Source organism: Schistocerca gregaria, chromosome X, assembly GCF_023897955.1.
Source record: "Schistocerca gregaria isolate iqSchGreg1 chromosome X, iqSchGreg1.2, whole genome shotgun sequence".
NCBI lineage: Eukaryota > Metazoa > Arthropoda > Insecta > Orthoptera > Acrididae > Schistocerca > Schistocerca gregaria.
In genome coordinates, this window is record NC_064931.1 from 260,160,477 (window position 1) to 260,179,676 (window position 19,200).

Here is a 19,200-nt window from a genome sequence, read left to right on the forward strand (position 1 = left end):
CACACGGCCGGTCTCCACATCTTTACTTACGCCAATACGTTATCTCCTACCTTCCAAACTTCACAGAAGCTCTCCCGCGAAATCTGCAAGACTAGCAATCAACGAAGAAACGACATTGCGGAAACATCCCCCAGGTTGTGACTAAGCCATATTTCCGCAATATCCTTTATTCCAGAAGTGCTAGTCTTCCTAGTTCCGCAGGAGAGCTTCTGTGAAGTTTGGAAAGTAGCAGATGAGTTACTGGCGGAAGTAAAGCAATGAGAACGGGTCATGAGTTGTGCTTGGGTAGCTCAGTCGGTAGAGCACTTGTCCGTCAAATGCAAAGGTCACGACACGAGTTCGAGTCTCGGTCCGGCACACAGTCTTAATGTGCCAGGAAGTTTCAATGAGAAGACTGTTCTGCGTTGACTAACGAGCGTCGAAGCTCATGCGGGAAACTAGTATGGTTGTCTTTGGTAAGGTAACAGACGATATGTTTGGATAATTGTACTTACTACTTACGTATTGCAATCATGAGCAATCATAAAAAAATCCTCGCTGCATTTAAACGCACGCGCCTGCACTGCACATTTAGAAGAAAAGGATCTAGCATAATGTGTCGGATGCTCCCTAAAGTTGTTCGCAAATGATGCTGTTGTTTATATACTCTATAACATGTTCGCAAAGCCAGAAGACAATAACAATTTCCACAAGGACCTACAGTGTGCAATGGGTGGGAGTTCACCCAGAAAGTAAATAAATGTAACGTACTGCGCAAACACAGGAAAGTAAAACCACTACTGTACAACTACACTATTAATGACAAACTGCTGGAAACAGTAACCACCTTAAAATATCTATGAGTATCTATGCGGAGCGCACTTACGTGGAATGACCACGTTAAATAAAGAGTGCGAAAAGCAGATGCTGGACTGAGATTCATAGGAAGAAACTTAAGGAAATGTAATTCACATATTCAAGAAGTGGCTTACAAGGCACTTATTCGACAGATACTTGGGTACTGCTAATCAATCAGGGACCCTTGCCAGTTAGGACTGATAGAATGGATCCAACGAAAGGCTGCGCGTTTCGTCACGGGATCGCTTAGTTGGCGAGCGAGCGTTATAGAGATTCTCAACAAATTCAACTGATGTGACGTCCCTTCCCTCCTTCCGCCGTTAGTATGACGTGGAACAGCACCTGTAACTCTCGCAAAACACAGCTTCTCGCGTAGTTAAGAAATATTCTATTGTTCGTCCGTAACAGTCTTATCAGTTTGTGTTAACTGATCAATTGTTTATCTTTTATCTTATGCCCGGTTAGTTCCGTTGAGCAGTGAAATCTTGGTTCTTAATCCTATCATTACGGTCGTTTTTCACATCATCCTTAGCGAGGATTAATAATTGCTGTTCGTAATTCCGTTGCTATGCCAAATTATTAACAACGGCCCAACGTAACTCCAGAGATCAGTTTGTCTGTCGCTTTCGCATCTGCGATCTGTGGATCCAAGCCGTACTCTTCTTTAACAATGGCTGCTGCGTTCTTCAGAATCAGAGCAACAATCACAGGTTTTGGCATTCTCTCCGTTTCACCTCCAATTGGAAAGTTCATGACAGAACGCAAAGTCTGTGCTCCATAGTATTTATCAGCAGATACTTGAAGCTCTCCAAATGTATCTCTCACGACTCTGTGCGAGGATGACGACGCCATTCGTTTTATCATTACCAGTCGCCAGACTACTGCACAATTATTCTGACAGTATAGATCAGAAAGTTGCTGGGGAAGACACAACAAGGAATAAAAACGTATCAAGGATTGCTAGAATTTTTCTCCGCCCACGCAACACTGTCAGCTATGAATGTTCCCCAACGGGTTACACGACCCTCTAGAAACAGACTTTGACTGTTTCTAAATAAAAGCTTCTTCAGACGCAAGTTGAGGAAATGGTTGTAACTGGAAAACTATACACGCCATAAAATGGCAATACGGGTAATACACGATGGTGTTGAAATGCTAATCGGCATTGTTCCTCAGTAATCGTGAGGGATGTGTGCATGTAGCGGAACAGCGGCTATAAAGCAGTGAAAATTATAGATTTATCAAAGCACTGCATAAAAATCGCAGCGTACATCCACTGTAAACATTTATCACACCTATCTTTATCAAACTTGGTAAACCAAAAGAATGTGGAAACCTCTCACGTACCAACGGAGCGCTTTGCGTTCAAGGCAGTGTTTTTACGCGCAGCAAAACTCCATGTAATTTCAGCTGTGTGTGAGGTTTCACATACAATCGAACTACGAGGGCAATTAGTAATCAGCATTTTAGGAAACATTTCCTGCAATCCCTCATTCCGGCCACACGAACTACAGGCACAAATTTTTAATTCTGTATGCCTCTATACCGAAATGGTGCCTATAAAGAACCTTACTATTAGTACAGTCCTTGCCTCGGCTATTACACAAGACGCCAGGAGCTCCATCAGCGCAATTGTAAGACTAAACAACTTGTTCCGGATGCAGGCAATGTCGTAACTTATCCTTTTTATAAAGTATGTCCGTGACTGAAACGCGGAGAGTCAAATGATAACTGATGAGATACACTGAGCGCGGCAAGTCAAATGATAACTGATGAGATACAGAAGCAAATACAGCCATGTATGAATGCTTTAACACCTGAATATGAGGCATAGTTAATGGAAACTGGCAGTGCTATTTCAAATAAACGAGAGCGCAAAGTTATTGGCTTCTGCCCCCAGCGCAGTAGTTCAGAAAGAGTGCTAATTCATGATTGTTTGCGGGTAGTACTCCATGGGCAAGAAGATAATCGAAACTACTCACCTTTTCCGGAGATAAAAAAGGCAAATACGCGTGAATAAGTCCCAAACGCCAATTGCAATATAAAATCGCAAATACTTAAATGTCACAGATGACATTTCCGTATAACATACCACTGCACATAGATATTTCGTGATCCCCAGTTCAGCGTCTCCGTACGTGTTTAAGGAAGAATATGGCCGAGCTTAATGCCAGGACAAAGCTAGCAAGAGGCACGAAAAGCAGCGATTGCTCGAACTCAAGCACGATCCAAAATAGCACAAGAAAGACAACATGTCATACAGCAACAATGTTGTGAAGTTTAAAATAATAGGCAGAATACGTTTCCAGCGTAGTTATACAACAATGTTATGCTATCTGCTGCTCAGGTCTTGCATATCTCAACTACTAATTCATACTGCACCCGCAATAGTCTATAGAGCTAACCTTTGAATATTATGGTACTGATGAACAAGTATGTCACGATTTATGCTGCTAAAATAATTTTCAGCTGTTTCTAATTTCGAGCACGGTTTTATGTTGTGGTGGAGGCACCTTCTACTTTCCCATATTCTGCGGAAAATGCCACTCACTGACTACAAGTTGTGATAGATAGGACGGCAATAAGGAAAAATCTACGTCATTTTGTAAAGCGCAATTGTATGGAACATTAACCACTTAACAGAATGTTAAGTTAATTAGACAAATAGCATTCGTAATTCACTACCACGGTAGAAATGTTCTCTTCACTAAAAGTGCCACCGGTGTCGGTTAGGAAAATGGTGTTTGCAATGGGAATATTTCCACAAGAAGACAGACATTCTGCTGAACATATACGTCGTGTATGGGGCAAATGAGGCTGCTTCTATTTTGGGAGACGTTTCTTTGCGAAACAAAAAGTGCATCCGATAAAACAACTCATATATCTTTCATCGTCCGCCAAGTATAAATCATGATACATTTCTTGATGTGGAATTTGAGACACACACGAGAACGTTCACAGATGGTCACGCCAAAGAAACGAAATTAAAACTTTCTCAGAGGGCAAAACAATTTATCTTACGCACGCTCTTTCCTATCTTTCACAGGCTGCCTCTCACAATAAAGATCGGCAAAGCAACGTCAAAAAGCGGACGACAGCTGCTAAAATATTTCTGTATTCGTGTGCGTATGAGAAATCACCGTCAACTATACACCGCCATTCATTCAATTACCTCCACTCGGCCAAGGATGGCAACGCCGCGCCCCTGTACGGAAAGCGACATCATTATGCTGCCGACAGTCGGGTGCTTCAGAAACCACGCTCAAAGCATAGGGGAAGACACAGAATCAGTCACAGACACGTGTCACACAGGAGGAACATGTTCAGACGACGTGGAGGGATCCTGAGCCAGTATAAAATAAATTATAAAACAAATACGATGGTGGACATCCAGCAGAAATTTCCATGAACACACGGGTCACAAAAACAACAAGTATACTGTAGTTTTCGCAGCGCAAATTTTCCACCTTATAACAGAAGGTGCTTCGAAATTGTCCACAAAGATCGACCAGAAACAAAACACCCTTAATAAGCCACTGTCAGGAAGATACAAAACAACTTAACAAATACTATGCGAAGCATCACACCAAGTGTCTCACTCTTCCTAGAATTTTCATACTTATAGAAATGGTGTGCGTATTTCAGAGGTTGGCGAAAAAGAAACGAAAAGCTGCTACCTCTCGCTACACGAACATTATCTATACGGCAAGCCGAGGTTAAAAGACCTCACCTTACGACTGACTGCATCAGTTATTGCCACAGTCGTTTCGTTAGGCTGCACCACCTGTGCAGAATGAATTTTTTTTATGCGCTGGCTCGTACGGGTAGCCACAACACAACATATGGTGCGTTGCTCTTACCCACGTTTACGGGCTCGCAAACTTTGTGCCGGTCGAGGGATCCGTGGAAGCCGCTCACAAAGGAAAAAATCCACGTTAATAAGGCCGTTATGACCCATCTTTAACTAATTTACCATTTCAGACTTCGACAAGATGTTTCACGTCGCATTATACTCATATCGCAGTAATTTAACCCGAACAGTGATTGTCACCTGCGCTACGGAAAATAAAAAAGGAAAACGAGCGCAACGTGTATGTTGCGTTTTACGCTCCTTGAACGTCGAAGTCATTAGAAATGACGTATCGCACAGATGGGGAAACTGTGTCCTGATTAGAGAGGCTACGGTCGCAGGTTCGAATCCTGTCTCGGGCATGGATGTGTGTGATGTCCTTAGGTTAGTTAGGTTTAAGTAGTTCTAAGTTCTAGGGGACTAATGACCACAGCAGTTGAGTCCCATAGCGCTCAGAGCCATTGATTAGAGAGGCCATTGTGGAATTCGCCCGAGTTAAGGAAACACAACAGACCTTAATCCGTCGATCCGTACGGGGATCTGAATCCCGCCCCTCCCCAATATGTAACTTAGAAATACAACCACGTCTTCTAGCACAAAAGGAGCGTGCGCCAAACACAAAAACATTACTTCATGGAATAGCTGTCGTACTGTACTTTCAGACATCTGTTCTTAGCACCTCATGGTGGAAGTAAATCTCCCATAAAACTTGCAGCTGTAAGTCTAGGGCAGGGGCAACATCTCCCTCGTGACAAGGAAGACGCTCAGTTTGTCCGCAGCAAACATTGCTCGGAAAGCAGCGACGGCGAAGGTAATAACGTTGAGGCGAGGCGAAGCCGGGCGTCGCGTACGCCCTTTGTCGGCGGCGGCAGCGGCGCGTACTATTATTATGCCGGCTGTTCCTCACCCTCGGCCATCCGTCTATCCATCAGCGGCGTTGCGACCTGCTCCGGCTTCCCACGCTCGCAGCCGCCACACGGCCGGAGACTTGGCAACGGCGCGCCGCTGCATGCGCAGAGCTTCACTCAATACACGACATTCGTATGCCCTCCGTCCGCCCCGCGCAGAGAGAGAGAGAGAGAGAGAGAGAGAACGCCGTGAGAGGAGAGGCGCACGGACGAAGGACGGGGAGAGGCAAAGATGGAGAGGCAGGCACGGCCGCAGGGTAGCCAGCGGCCTAGGGTCGATACAATGGAATTCACGGCCGCGCTGGGGAGAAAGGGAGCAGCACAGCAGAAAGGGCGACAACCCTCGCGCAGGGGAGGCCGCTGCGCTACAGCTGCGCCACACCTGCGGCAACCGCCGCTCGCGCACATGCGACCTTTCTCTCCTTCGCTGTCTCACCTATTTCCACGTCGGGTCACGCAGCTCTAGCTCCGCCCACTTTCTCGCGTGTCACTGACCAAACGAGCTAGACGCGAGTCGCCGTTACCGTCGCAGGCACGCGCCAGCGGTGTTCGCCCTTTAAAGAATCGCGCCCGAAATAGCTTCGGCCGACGGAGAACGCCGGGCGCTACTGGCGACCAGCGAGAGCGCAGAGCCACGTACCTGGCGACGAGCACAACACCTCGCCCGCGTCGGCGAGTAGAGACACGGCAACGACCCGTCTTCCAGCGTTGCGCCGTGCTGGCGGCGGAGTCATTCACCGTGCGCCGCCGGCTGCACGCCAACCGCCGCTCCTCTGCGTCGCACACGAGCTGTAATAGCACACAGTATACACACGTGAGAACTCACTCCCGTCGCAGGTCGCACTAGCACCACAAAATACACGGGCACACGCGAAGCGCACCGCCAATTAATGTGCGCTTTGTAATCGATGTGTTGGCAAGGAGGCGCAGCGTGCGCAGAGTACCGCTCGGCGCGAGCTCTCTCGGGCGACTCCCGGGCGGCGGCTCGGGCAGCTGCCCCCTCTGCTGGCCCCCCCCTCCCCCTCGAGATGTGGTGCGCGCGCCTGCGTAGCTCCGCCTCGTAGCCCCGCCCCTGCCAATGCGCTTGCGCGCTCCGCGCCGCCGCGCTCGCTCCTGTCGCCGCCGCAGCCACACGTTGCCGCATCGCCACTAATTGTCGAGTACTGTCGCGCAGTCGAGCACTGTTGCCGCGTTGCTTCTCTGATAACTGTATCGAGTTCCCGCAGTGCCACTGGCGCGTTTCCTTACCTGCGGTCGGTGCAGACCCAACGTAACCTACAATTAGTAACACGTGCAGCAGCTGCTTTCTTCGCGAACGCACTTGTGTGATCATTAAGCGTCTTCACAAGTTACCGGTCTTGCTTTGCGTTAGCAGCTATACCTTTCGCACTGAAGCAAGTGTTGGGGGGAAGGGGTGGGGGAGTGGCGGCAAATCATGTTAGTTTATACAGTGTAGACTTTCATCACCGTTTGTATCAGCCACCAGTGAATCTTTTGAGTTGTATGGCGAGGTCCATGAAATTCTTTGTTCCTGAGGTTTTATCCAGAACTACACTGGGTATCTTCAGAGGTTCTCCAGGTTCTACCGATTCTTGTCGACTGTCAGAGAACGGCACAGATACCGTGAAAAGTGGGCGTGATCAACAGAGACAGTCTTTCTCAAATTTAAAACTTAACTGTCATGAAACTTACCTATCAATTTGGTAGAGTTGTTGTCGATGTTCCATTTATTGCATCACGGTGAATGGCGAAATAGTTCTGAGATTTGACGTCAAATGACTCTGGGTACACTTGCTACTGGTCAGTATCCATTACACATTCCGCTTTCCTTCAGGCAGATACTGAATTGATACGTCTCTATAACGGGCCAGCTGTAGATCTTGATTTACAGCTACGCTCCTTACCTCTTTCTCCGAAACCGGCAATTGCGCTATCATTCGCATCAGTACGCAGTTGCGACTCTGAAACTCGCTAGGAGCTATCGTGAATGATCGGTTTTCACCGTCATGTAGCGAATGCAGAGTTATTCAGTTGGTTGTTGGTGCCACAGCAAAATTTCTCGCGACGGAAGAATTTCTCAGAGAGAAAGCGTTACAGAAATGCTCAATAATCACCGATGGAAGCTGCTACTAGAAAGGAAGAAAGAAAGAAACAAGCAAACAAAGACGGTGCGAACCATGAAAGACGTCAAGATCGGGTAGCAGAAGGCGAGTCGGCAGGTATCTGTACAAGGATCCTCGCGGAAAACTAGAGAAATACTCCACGCACACCACCTGTTAATGGAGCATGGTTCAGCCATGCAATGTTAGGTGTATAGATGCAAATGCTTGTGGGACCTTTAGGCGTGTTCAGTAGATACCCATTTCCTTCTCGCGAATAACTAAAAATTATAGCAGAAGGTCTCTAATTCCCCTCGAGAAGCTTCAGACATATTCGGATTTGATGCCATATAGAAAATGAGGGCATTCAAGACGACCACAAGGTCGGATTGAGGCCGTGAAAGGAGAACTTTACGTGTTCTTTCTAAAAGAGAAATCACGTCATTTAAGGAAGCCACCAATGGCGACCTAGCCGTCAGTCACGCGAGCTCTGGATCTATGACTACTCCGATACGTTCAGCCAGTGATTCTCGCGCCAGGTCGAAAGGCTATTTCTTACAAACAAGGGCGAAGCAGATAAACCTACTCAAACCCTTCGCGTTCTTGCGATCGAAGGGGTATAGTTGCCCGTTTTACGCGCCGTACTCTGAATGTAAGGTCCGATCGGTCGCGAAATGGAAATCACTGTGAAAATCAAAAGTGTTTTGTTTGCAATAGTTAGCCACACCTTCCAGAAACGTCTTTATATAGTCGCCGCTGCGTCTGAGACATTTGTCGTAGCGTTGTACCAACTGTTCAATACCCTCGTCATAGAAAGCAGCCACCCGCACTTTTATGCGATTCTCTACGCTGATCTGCAGTTCGTTGTCTGTGCCAACACGTTGACTTCATAGCCAGGGGATCATGTCAGCAGAGATGAAAATCAGAGGGAGCAAAGTCCGTGCTGTATTGAGGGCGATCAAATACTTCCAATCGAAAACGCTACAGGGGCGTCCTCATTGCCCCTGCAAAGTGCGACCGAGATCTGTCATGAAGAAGGAAATGCATGACAGTTATCTTGTGTGGGCTGCATCAAATCAGGCGAAATCTCTCATGGGCACTCACTCTTGGCGGGAGGCAATATTTTCTAGGTATCTTTACGTGCTCACTGTGCTCTCAGAATTTAAAAGACAGACATGACGCGATCCACTGACATACTAGAGACACTGTCAAACACACCTATGCAAAGGTTTGTCGGATTTTCACGGTGGTTTCCATTTCGCGACTGATAACACCTTACTTTCGGAATACGCCTCGTACAATACATTACTGAGAGATGACAACAATAAACCAAGAGTGGAGATAAATTCGGGATTAACTTTATCTCATGCAGAGAAGTTACATATGCAAATGCGCTTAAACATTTCATACAGCGTGGAAGGAACAGGCAAAGCAGCCAACATTTAGCGTGCAACTACGTTTAGCAAAGCGTTGTTAAGCATTTATGGCCATAGTTTCATTGATTAATAAGAGTCAGAGACAATCCTTTTGCTTCCTGTATTCAGTAAGTAAACTTACGTAAGTGATTTGTTGAAAAGCTTCTTCTGCAACTTCTTTGATGTGGAGACACCCCCAGCAAGTCGACTTCCGCTATTTTCGCCAGCTCCCAGAAGTAGCTTTCTTAAGTTGGTGGAAACAGTTTATTGCATCTTACCACAAGTACTTGCCGAACTTGTCAGTTGGCGTAAGTTTTCTCCAAACGTGCAGAAATTTTGTTTGCTCTGTACAGGTACAAGACTGTCAGTGTCGAAAAGGGAATGGCAGAAAGACAGATCAGCCGAAACAAATCTACCTATGGAACACTTAAACATATAATTGGCCACTGTCACCCAAGCGAGTGCGATATGACTTTACCGATTACTTTATTTCACCTGATGGCAAGGTAGAATGGCAATACATATCTCTTTAAATTTTAGCCGCTTTTTTAATGTTAGCGAACACATTAGGTATTACGTTTGTGATAAAAGTAATAAAAAATGTTTGCAAAAATGGAAGAGTAATTAAAAGGCGATCCCTTGGTGGTACAGCTTGCTGTACTTTTGCAATCTATTTCCGAATATTTGACTGTAGAATGGACAAGAGATACTTACATAAGTCGTTCTCAGCAGGTTTTTAATCTGATCGAAATTCTCTCAGTTTAGTTCACTCATTTCTCCACGCAACCTTTTCTTTATGTGTTAACTTTTTGTTTTTCATCGCGTTCTTTCTTCGTTAATAACCATGCAACAACGGTGGCTCCTGCTCTGCATTTCGAGCACGACAGTGTAAACTATGCTGCGACTCCGGTGAAACCATTTCTGCAGTGCTTACAACAAGTTCCTGAAATTAACTCACCCAAGCGACTTGCAGAAGTAAGCTTGCACAAGTTTTTGTTCTGATGTAAACACCTCAAAAACTGCTTGCAGCAGTAACTTGCGCGAGTTGCAAGTAGACACACGCCTTAAGAACCTCTGCTAAAAGTTGTCACCATGTTCGCGTGCTGCCGAAAAAAAAAGAGAGGTTCACTAAGTAGCAGCGGAAGGTATCCGCTCCTCATTTCAGGAGGACATATCAGATAGTCATAGACAGTCATCTCTACGAATTCTTCGTTGCGATGAATTTGCGCGTGATATAGTGTTGTTGGGGATACTTCGAAGTACGACGGTGTCGCCAGCAGCGATTCTGTTCACTGCGCGTCCAAAACGAGTTCACATTACTTGCTGGAGTGATATACCGAATACTACACTCAGATGGTTCGTTGAGTGCCGTTGTCTACATGAAAATACCATCGCTGGACAGCTGCAAGGAAATCCACAGCGTCATAGACGAAGTTCAAAAATGAAAAGATGGAAAACTGAGGTTTAATGCCCCATCGACGAAGAGGTCACTAGAAAAATGAAAATTTTGGATAAGGCAGAAATCTACTTCTCAGCACGCTACCTTACGGTATGTGGCGGGGGTACTTGTGTACCACTGCCACTTCTACCTTTCCATGTATCAGCCGTGAATGGTTCGCGGGAAAAACGTTTGCTATATAGACTTCACTTCAGAGCACCCCTGACGAGCCACGCGGGGTGGCCTCGCGGTTAGAGGCGCCATGTCTCTGACTGCGCGGCTCCTCCCGTTGGCTGTTCGAGTCCTCCCTCGAGCATGGGTGTGTGTGTTGTTCTCAGCATAAGTTAGTTTAAGTACTGTGTAAGTCTAGGGACCGATGACCTCTGCAGTTTGGTCCATCAGGAGCTCACACAGATTTGAACACACACTCCTTACGCATACTCCTAGGTATTTTATAGATATGTCTACTTCCAGTAATTGTTGTGCAACTGTTTAATCATTCAGTAAGAGGTCTTTCTGCCTATTATGCACAATACTTTATATTTGCTTAAGTTTAGGGTCAACTGCTAATCCATGCACGAAGCGTCAGGTCTTACTGCATTTCTCTACGATTGCGCGGCGTTGCGAGTTCTCTGTATACAACTGTAATATCCGCGAGAAGGCTCATAGAACTTTCGACGTCACCCACTCGGCGATTTACAGTGGTCTTATAACACTCCCTTTCGGCACGCTCGAAGTCACTTTTACGTTTGAAGATTTCTCTCCATTGAGAGTAACATGTTGTGTTCTGTTTACTGTGAACTCTCCAGTCCAATAACACAACAGGTTTGATATTCCGTACGCTCGTATTTTGTTCTTTGGGTGACAGTGCGGAACTGTGTCGAGTGTATTCCGGAGTCAAGGAACACGCCATCAACCTGGGCACCGGTATCTACTGATTTCTGGATCTCGGGCTGGCTTTCACACGATCGTTGTTTTCGAAACCCAGGTTGAGTTCTACAGAGGAGATTTTAGGCCTCTAGAAAATTCGTAACATATAAACATAAACCATGTTCCATAAGTGGGAATGAAATCGACCGTGTCCATCTTAAAAAGCCTTTAGGGAACCCACAGATCATGTAGATCTGGATGGTCGGACGGGGATTTGAGCGCAAGATTCGCTCCTTACCCACTTAGCTATCTTCCTCAGTGTGAAAGTTCAAATTTGTAATAAATGGCGCTCCACAACTTCAGTAACTGCCAGGTGATGCGCTTTATAGAGTAACAAATTCCTTAGTATTCAGACCAGCTCCCTTCGTTACATTGCTTAAATAGCTAGAAGTTACGTAATGAAAGCCTAAGAAATCAGTTATAGGTAGCGTGAGTGGAATATATAAATTGCGGGGCACGTGGTGCATTTACACAGGATATCACATGCGAAACTCTAGTGCGAACAGATCGTTAACCATTGCTCCAAATTGAGATGTCTAGGTTCTCCAGACGAAAGTGATGGTTTAAAAATTTTCAGTACAAATTCAGAAACTGGTGAATCACTGTGTCTGTGTTTATGGTCCTCTTTAAGTGGCCCCGTAGGAAGGCAAAGAAAGTACAGGGAAACATACTGCCACGGTTGTTACACGCAAATACCTTATATTCGAGAAGAGCTGCTCAGATATTCAGCGAACTCATGTGGGCACTGTCGAGAGAAAGGTAGGCGCTTCAGTCTGGAATCGCACGACCACTACTGTCGCAGGTTCGAATCCTGCCTCGGGCATGGATGTGTGTGATGTCCTTAGGTTAGTTAGGTTTAAGTATTTCTACGTTCTAGGGGAATGATGAGCTCAGATGTTAAGTCCCATAGTGCTCAGAGCTATTTGAACCATTTTTTGATCAGAAGACCAAGTCAATTCCATGTAAACACAGCCCATGTCATTACGGAACCATCACCAGCTTGTACAGTGCCTTGTTGTCAACTTGTGTCCATGGCTTCGTGCGGTCTGCGCCACGCTCGAACCCCCTCCGTCAGCTCTTAACAAGCGAAACAGGGCCTTATGTGACCAGGCAACTATTTTCCAGTCATTTCCAGTCGTCTAGGAGCCAGACGATATTGTCACGAGCTTAGACGAGGCGCTGTAGGCGATGTCGTGCTATTAGCAAAAGCATGCGCGTCGATCGTCTGCTGCCACAGTCAATTAACGCCAGATATCGCCGGGCTGTCCTAACGGATACGTTCGGCGTATTCCCACATTGATGACTGCGGTTATTTCACGCAGAATTGCTTGTCTGTTAGCACTGACAACTCTACGCAAACGCCGCTGCTCTCGGACGTTAAGTGAGAGCCGTTGGCCACTGCGTTGTCCGTACTGGGAGATAATTTGGTATTCTCGGCTCACTCTTGACAATGTGGACCTCGGGATATGTAATTCCCTAACGATTCCTAAATGGTTTGTCCATGCGCGTAGCTTCAACTACCATTCCGGTTTCAAAGTCTGTTAATTCCCGTCGTGCGGCCATACTCACGTCAGAAACATATGCGCATGAATCACCTGAGCACGAATGACTGCTCCGCCAGTGCGCTAGCCTTTCGTACCTTGTGTACGCGACAGTGCTGCCATCTGTATATGTGCATACCGCTACCCCATAACTTTAGTCACCTCACTGTACTTGAAATAGACAATACAGGATAGAGTGGGGCTAACTGAATAGAGGGCTATACGAATCAATGGAAGCTTTTGTGCATGCACAGTGACAACAGCAACGAGGAAAGACCGTTATCTGAGTGATTGTTGTTGTCGTCGGAAGTCTTGAGTGTCCAGTGAACTCCGGCCGCTGTGGCCTTGCGGTTTCTAGACGCTTCAGTCCGGAACCGCACTGCTGCTATGGTCGCAGTTTCGAACCTGCCTCGGCCATGGATGTGTGTGATGTCCTTAGGTTAAGTTAGGTTTAAGTAGTTCTAAGGCTAGGGGATTGATGACCTCAGATATTAAGTCGTTTAGTGCTTAAAGCCATTTGAACCATTTTTTTGTCCAATGAACACATCTATTTCGTTTTCCAACTTGAGAAATTTACTCAAGATTTATTTAAAGTGTATAAGGTATGTGGCTCAAAACTGGTCACTGCGCGGTTTGTGATACTGACGTGGTATTGGCTATGAATTTCCTGCAGTTTGTAAGAAAAGAAAACGATGCGGTGTATTTCCTTCCTTCTTCCATCACCGACTTTGTAAAGGACCAAGGTACTTAATTTCCCGTCGACGATGAAGATATTAGGGGCAGAGCACAAGCTGGGAATGTTCAGAAGGAAATCGCCTGGGTGATGTTCAAAGGAACCGTCCAGAGGGGCCAACCGCGATGGCCGAGCGGTTCTAGGCGCTTCAGTCTGGAACCGCGCGACCATTAAGGTCGCAGGTTCGAATCCTGCCTCGGGTATGGATGTGTGTGATATCCTTAGGTTAGTTAGTTCTAAGTTCTAGGGGACTGATGACCTCAGATGTTAAGTCCCACAGTGCTCAGAGCCATTTTTTGAACGTCCAGAGGGAAGCAAAGGAAAACGTAAATCTCAGTGGCAGGAGTGGGGTTTGAACCTTACTTGAGGTCCACTGTTGACTAACTGGAAAGTGATGCTGCAACGTGCACACTCACAAGAAAGTGGATTTGAGATGACGGCGGCAACGCTACATGAGACACCGGATCCGCTGAAGAGCTTTTTCCGTGCTTCGAGTTCCAATGAGGGTATGCCTGTGGTCATGGTTACGTCTGTGTCCTGTGGTATTAAATGAGCAAAGGTTCACTTGGACAGCGATGGCTTCTGTGTCTCATGGCAAGCAGGTTGTTGTTTTTGGGCATCAGTTAATTGGCGAGTCATTTGGTACATTAGGCTCATTTATCTGATGTTACATGCATTGCCTTCTACAAGTTTCTCCAGCAGAGTAATTTTGAGCGCTTCTCTCCTGTGTTATATTGAAAAAAAGGTCGAATAAGGAATCTCCCTCCTGTGATAAATTAGTGCATCTAAATATGTAAACTACATAAGTTGTTCTCTATGTGGAGCTGCATATAGTGGGCTACGCTGGATGAATTGGTAGAGTAAATCTGCACTCGGTGGTTCACTGATTGTTTCAGGACAGGCCTGTTACCTCCTGTCTTCTCAATATTTCTCGTTGGCTCCAAATAAATTCTGTTGCGTACGTCTCAGCTTGTAAGTGTGAAACGTCCCCTTAGAACAATTATACATGACTGTGCTTAAACTGACACACAATAATTTGCGCACAACGCAATCTGACTTTCAAAAATCCCTACAAAAGAATGGCCCTGACTAACATTAACCTATAAGTTTTACATATCACTTACCTCACAAAAATCTTGGTTACTCGAACTACTGCAATACAGCGAGCACCACTACTGCCAGCTAAATAAAAGATTCAAACTACGGAAGGCACTAACTACTGATAGGTATAGTTAGCAAATGAAAGATTTTAATAGAGAACAAACAATGTATTTACCTCAATAGTGTTCAAAAGTCATAATGTATAGAGCAGTTCATGACATCCAGTCTTACAAATTTTAAAACTCCGCCATCTCTCTCCCCACATCCACCACTGCTGGCGGCTCACCTCCAACTGCGCAACGCTACGCACTGTTAGCATCCAGCTGCCGCTGCCCAACACTACAATGGCAGACAACAATGCAAACCAGCCACAGACTGCACACGGCACAGCCAGTGATTTTCATACAGAACGCTACGTGACGGCGGCGTTACCAATAAAAAAACCTAAACAGCCTACTTACAAGTGTCTTCCAGCAGTGAAAATCAGTGTGGTCGTTGGGACCGGTACTACTGTCACTTTATTGATGTTCAAAGTCTTTAACTTTCTTAAAAAGAAAAGGTATGTCACCTTATTTATTTGTCCAAATGAAATAACGGACATTTACACCTGCCGAAATGTGGTAAAATCAGCTACACATGAGAGCTGGTCGAAATCCGTGAATGAATGTAATGATCGCGATGTCTCATCATACCATCGAGCACTGCAAATTTTACACACAATTTCATTGTGTACTCTTGCGAGTATTTCACTATCAAATCTAACGTTTCCCGAGGCAAGCTTAACATTTTCAACACTTTCAACTGCAGAAATGTATGTGGTCCGTTCGATAGCGAGTTACATGTTCAATAAGTTGCGTATTGTTATTATTTGAAGCCATGCATCCTGCCGCCAGTTTCGGGAGAGAATTCCTACAGTTTGTAGCAGCTCGAGGACAAAGTCTCCTGCCCTCACTCCGGATCCAGATATGTTGACCATCTGTCATTGTGGAGCAGGATACCTCCTGCCTCTCTTCCGAGGCGCGCAGCTACAGCAGTTGCTGTAATTCTATGCGGACATCAAACCATGAGCCGCAACTCTCCACAAATTGACTCTATCGAGGTGGCTTCCCACGAGTGTAATTAGTGTAGATTTTGTTTATTGCTAGCGCGTAATTGTAGAGGGAATCTCGTTTGTAGTTATAGTCTTTCATTGTTGTACAGTAATACAGTTGTGGCATGCATGTAGATTTGCACCAAGTATTTCGCAGCTTCGCTTGCAATTAACTAGATATTATTTGCTATGTTAATGTGTTCTCTTATTTTTGCTCTTCAAATTGTGTTTTTCTGTGTTGTCGTGTGAAATATTGTGACAATAATGGCGTGTGAAAAACGTAATACTAGGCTCCAAAGTAAACTGAGAAATGACATTGAAAACGAAAGCAGTGTGTTAGCGCCACCATGTAATGAATTAACTAATGTTCAAAGTAGTAATTTGGTAATAGTGCATAGGGAAATGGAACGGGCTGCAAATAATGGCGTAGGAGTGAAACAATTAGTGAACAGGGAAGCATTATCGATCGATCGGTCGGCAACAGCTCGCGTCAGGAATCCGAAATGACAGGACACAATCTAGGGAATACTGTACATTCAGGTTTTGCGTCCTCACCGTTTTCTTAAATAAGTCAAGACACATTTTTTGCTTGTCAAAATGTGAATGTTACCGGTGCAAATGCACTGCCGAAAAGCATAGAGGAACAGATTCCAGACACTAATACATTATTATTGCAATTAAAGCAACAAATGAAACAAAATCAGAGACAAACACAGCAACAGTTAGACACAAAGGAACAAAATCAGAGACAAACACAGCAAAATCTTCAAAACAAAAGCTTCAAAAGTTAGGCTCAGTGGAACATACGCTTGAACAAACACTTGAAGATTTAACTACTGAGTTGCATAAAATCGAATCGAAATGTCAAAAAGTCTGTAATGACGTAAAAACACAAATTTGTGAGCATTTTCAACCTATTTTTTCGCGGCATGAAAATGCATTACAGAATCACGATGCAGCCATAAAAGAACTGCTTCAGTTCATGAAAATCATGAGACCTTGCAAGGTAAAATTGACTCCGTTGCATCTACCGATTCGGTTACGCAACTTGCAAAAACTCAGGAAAACTTAAAGGACACAGTAGATACGATTTCAACACAAATCGACACTCTAAAACTTGGTTCAGAAAAACACACAGAGGAAATAATTTCACTATCGGATAAAGTAGCCGAACTTTCAGAACAGTTCACTAACTTATCTATAAAGGTAGAAAACCTGTAGTCTTCACTGACACTGAAGAGTATGAACAAATTAGAAAATTCAAACAGAATCAAAATCAAATCAACACACAGTGCAAAGGAGAAATGCGGGAAATACAATATCAGTTGGCTCAAGTAATACAAGAATTACATATTTCAGAGGACACTCGCGCCCCAGTACGGGAAGAGGGACATAGAAATACAGAACAACCACAAAATAATAACACACGACACTTCGGAAATTATGAAAGAAATTGGAAAGGCGCATTGGATTTTGAGATGGAACCGCCGAAACGAAGTAACAATGAGCGATGTGCGACTCGTCGACACGATGATTTTGACTATAAGCTGTTCATTACTACACGTAAATTCAAAACATTTAAGAATTCTGACAACGACATTCATCCAAAAGCATGGCTTCATCAATTCTCTCCTTGTTTTCCTCCCAACTGGTCATTAGAGCACAGGTTAGAATTTATGTGTGGCTACTTGGAGAATGAACCAGCTGTAAGAATGCGATCGATCATTCACGATTGCCACAGTGAAGAAGAATTTTATCATGCCTTCGTCTCAGCATATTGGTCTCAAGCTACACAAGACCGAGTAAAACATAGCATCATAATGATGAAACACTTTGAACAATCTGAATTTTCCAGTCTTATGAAATATTTTGAAGACATGTTGCATAAGAATCAGTATATTTCAAACCCATACAGCCCCTCAGAACTCATACGCATTTGCTTAATCAAACTGCCTGAACATTTACGACATATTATTTTGGCAGGATGTTGCAAAGACGACATTGAAGCTTTTCAGGGACTGTTACAAAAACTGGAAATTGACACTGACAATCGCGGAACGCAAAAACAAAAGCACAAAAATCACAGGTCACATCCGTCACAATTCCGCAATGACAGAAATAATAACAGGACACGACAAGGCTATTCTTACAACTCAAATCGTGACCAAAACAGACACAACCCGTATGACAACCGTTGGCACAGTAGTAATAATTACAGAGAAAGATCGCATTTCCGTAGTAATGAATATGACAGAGGCAATCATAGAAACAGAAAATTTGGCAACCAGAACTATTATTATCACGGGAAACAGAATAACTTCAGACGCAACGGCCCACCGCGCAGTGATAATTCAGGGAGAAATTCTCCACCACTTAACCGACAAGAAAGAAACTACAGGAACTACCGACATGACGACAGACGGTATAATCATAACGACAGACCTGAATTGCATCCAAACTGGCGGGATTCAAACAGAGCTGGGCTCTCTCGGCAGGGTGAATTTGTAGAAGTTAGGTCTCCTAATCCCAATAACGACGCGCGCCAACAAAGAGACAGACAATGACTCGCACCGCAGGCAGCCGCGTGCACCGGCTGGCTCAGAGAAAAATACCATAGACGCTGACCTTGAGAAAAAAATTCCAGTATTCTCTACCGACGTATGCCACATGATAATTGCGTTCAAGTTGGAACTCTGAGTACTATGAAGAGTAAAAGATTGCACCACATTTCACATGTAAAACCGTTTATTGAAAGATAATTTGCTTTTTAACTTTGTCTTTACCATATAACTTTTCACTTTACATTACTAGTATGCTTTGTCAGACTTAAGAAATTGTTAACATGCAACAAAGTTTTGAAGTTAACTATCCAGTCTAGAACCTAGGGAATATTTTTAAACAGAAATTACGAATGCATTGTTATAGTGAACAGACGACACAGTCTTGTTATTTGTACATTCTTGCTTGTTAGTTGCACGATTACGTAACGACTATCAGGCTTACATACTTAGAACATAGTAGCTAATGAGATTTTAATGCAACATTTAATGCAACATTTACTTGAAAAGACACTCTATGTTTGAAGTACATTCGGTGAGATTAAAGATGACATAGCATTTGGTTTCTTTGATAGCTACACGATTATATCACGACGCTACTAATATGTGAGACAATTTACATAGTTGCTTTTGCGGTGTATCTGTATTATATCTGCACAGTTTTTCTGAATTCTTCTGGAAAGTGTAACATGTTTTAGTA

The 19,200-nt window shown here is 44.5% G+C and overlaps 1 protein-coding gene across 1 annotated transcript in view; it reads right to left on the bottom strand.

Moving 5' to 3' along the window:
• Positions 1–6,533, bottom strand: part of LOC126299157 (protein suppressor 2 of zeste-like) — a 443,886-nt gene extending 437,353 nt beyond the window's left edge. Inside the window, exon 1 of the mRNA XM_049990922.1 lies at positions 6,236–6,533. The gene's annotated coding sequence lies outside the window, so the exon portion shown is untranslated. The remainder of the gene's footprint in view (positions 1–6,235) is intronic.
• Between the last annotated feature and the right edge of the window lie 12,667 nt (positions 6,534–19,200).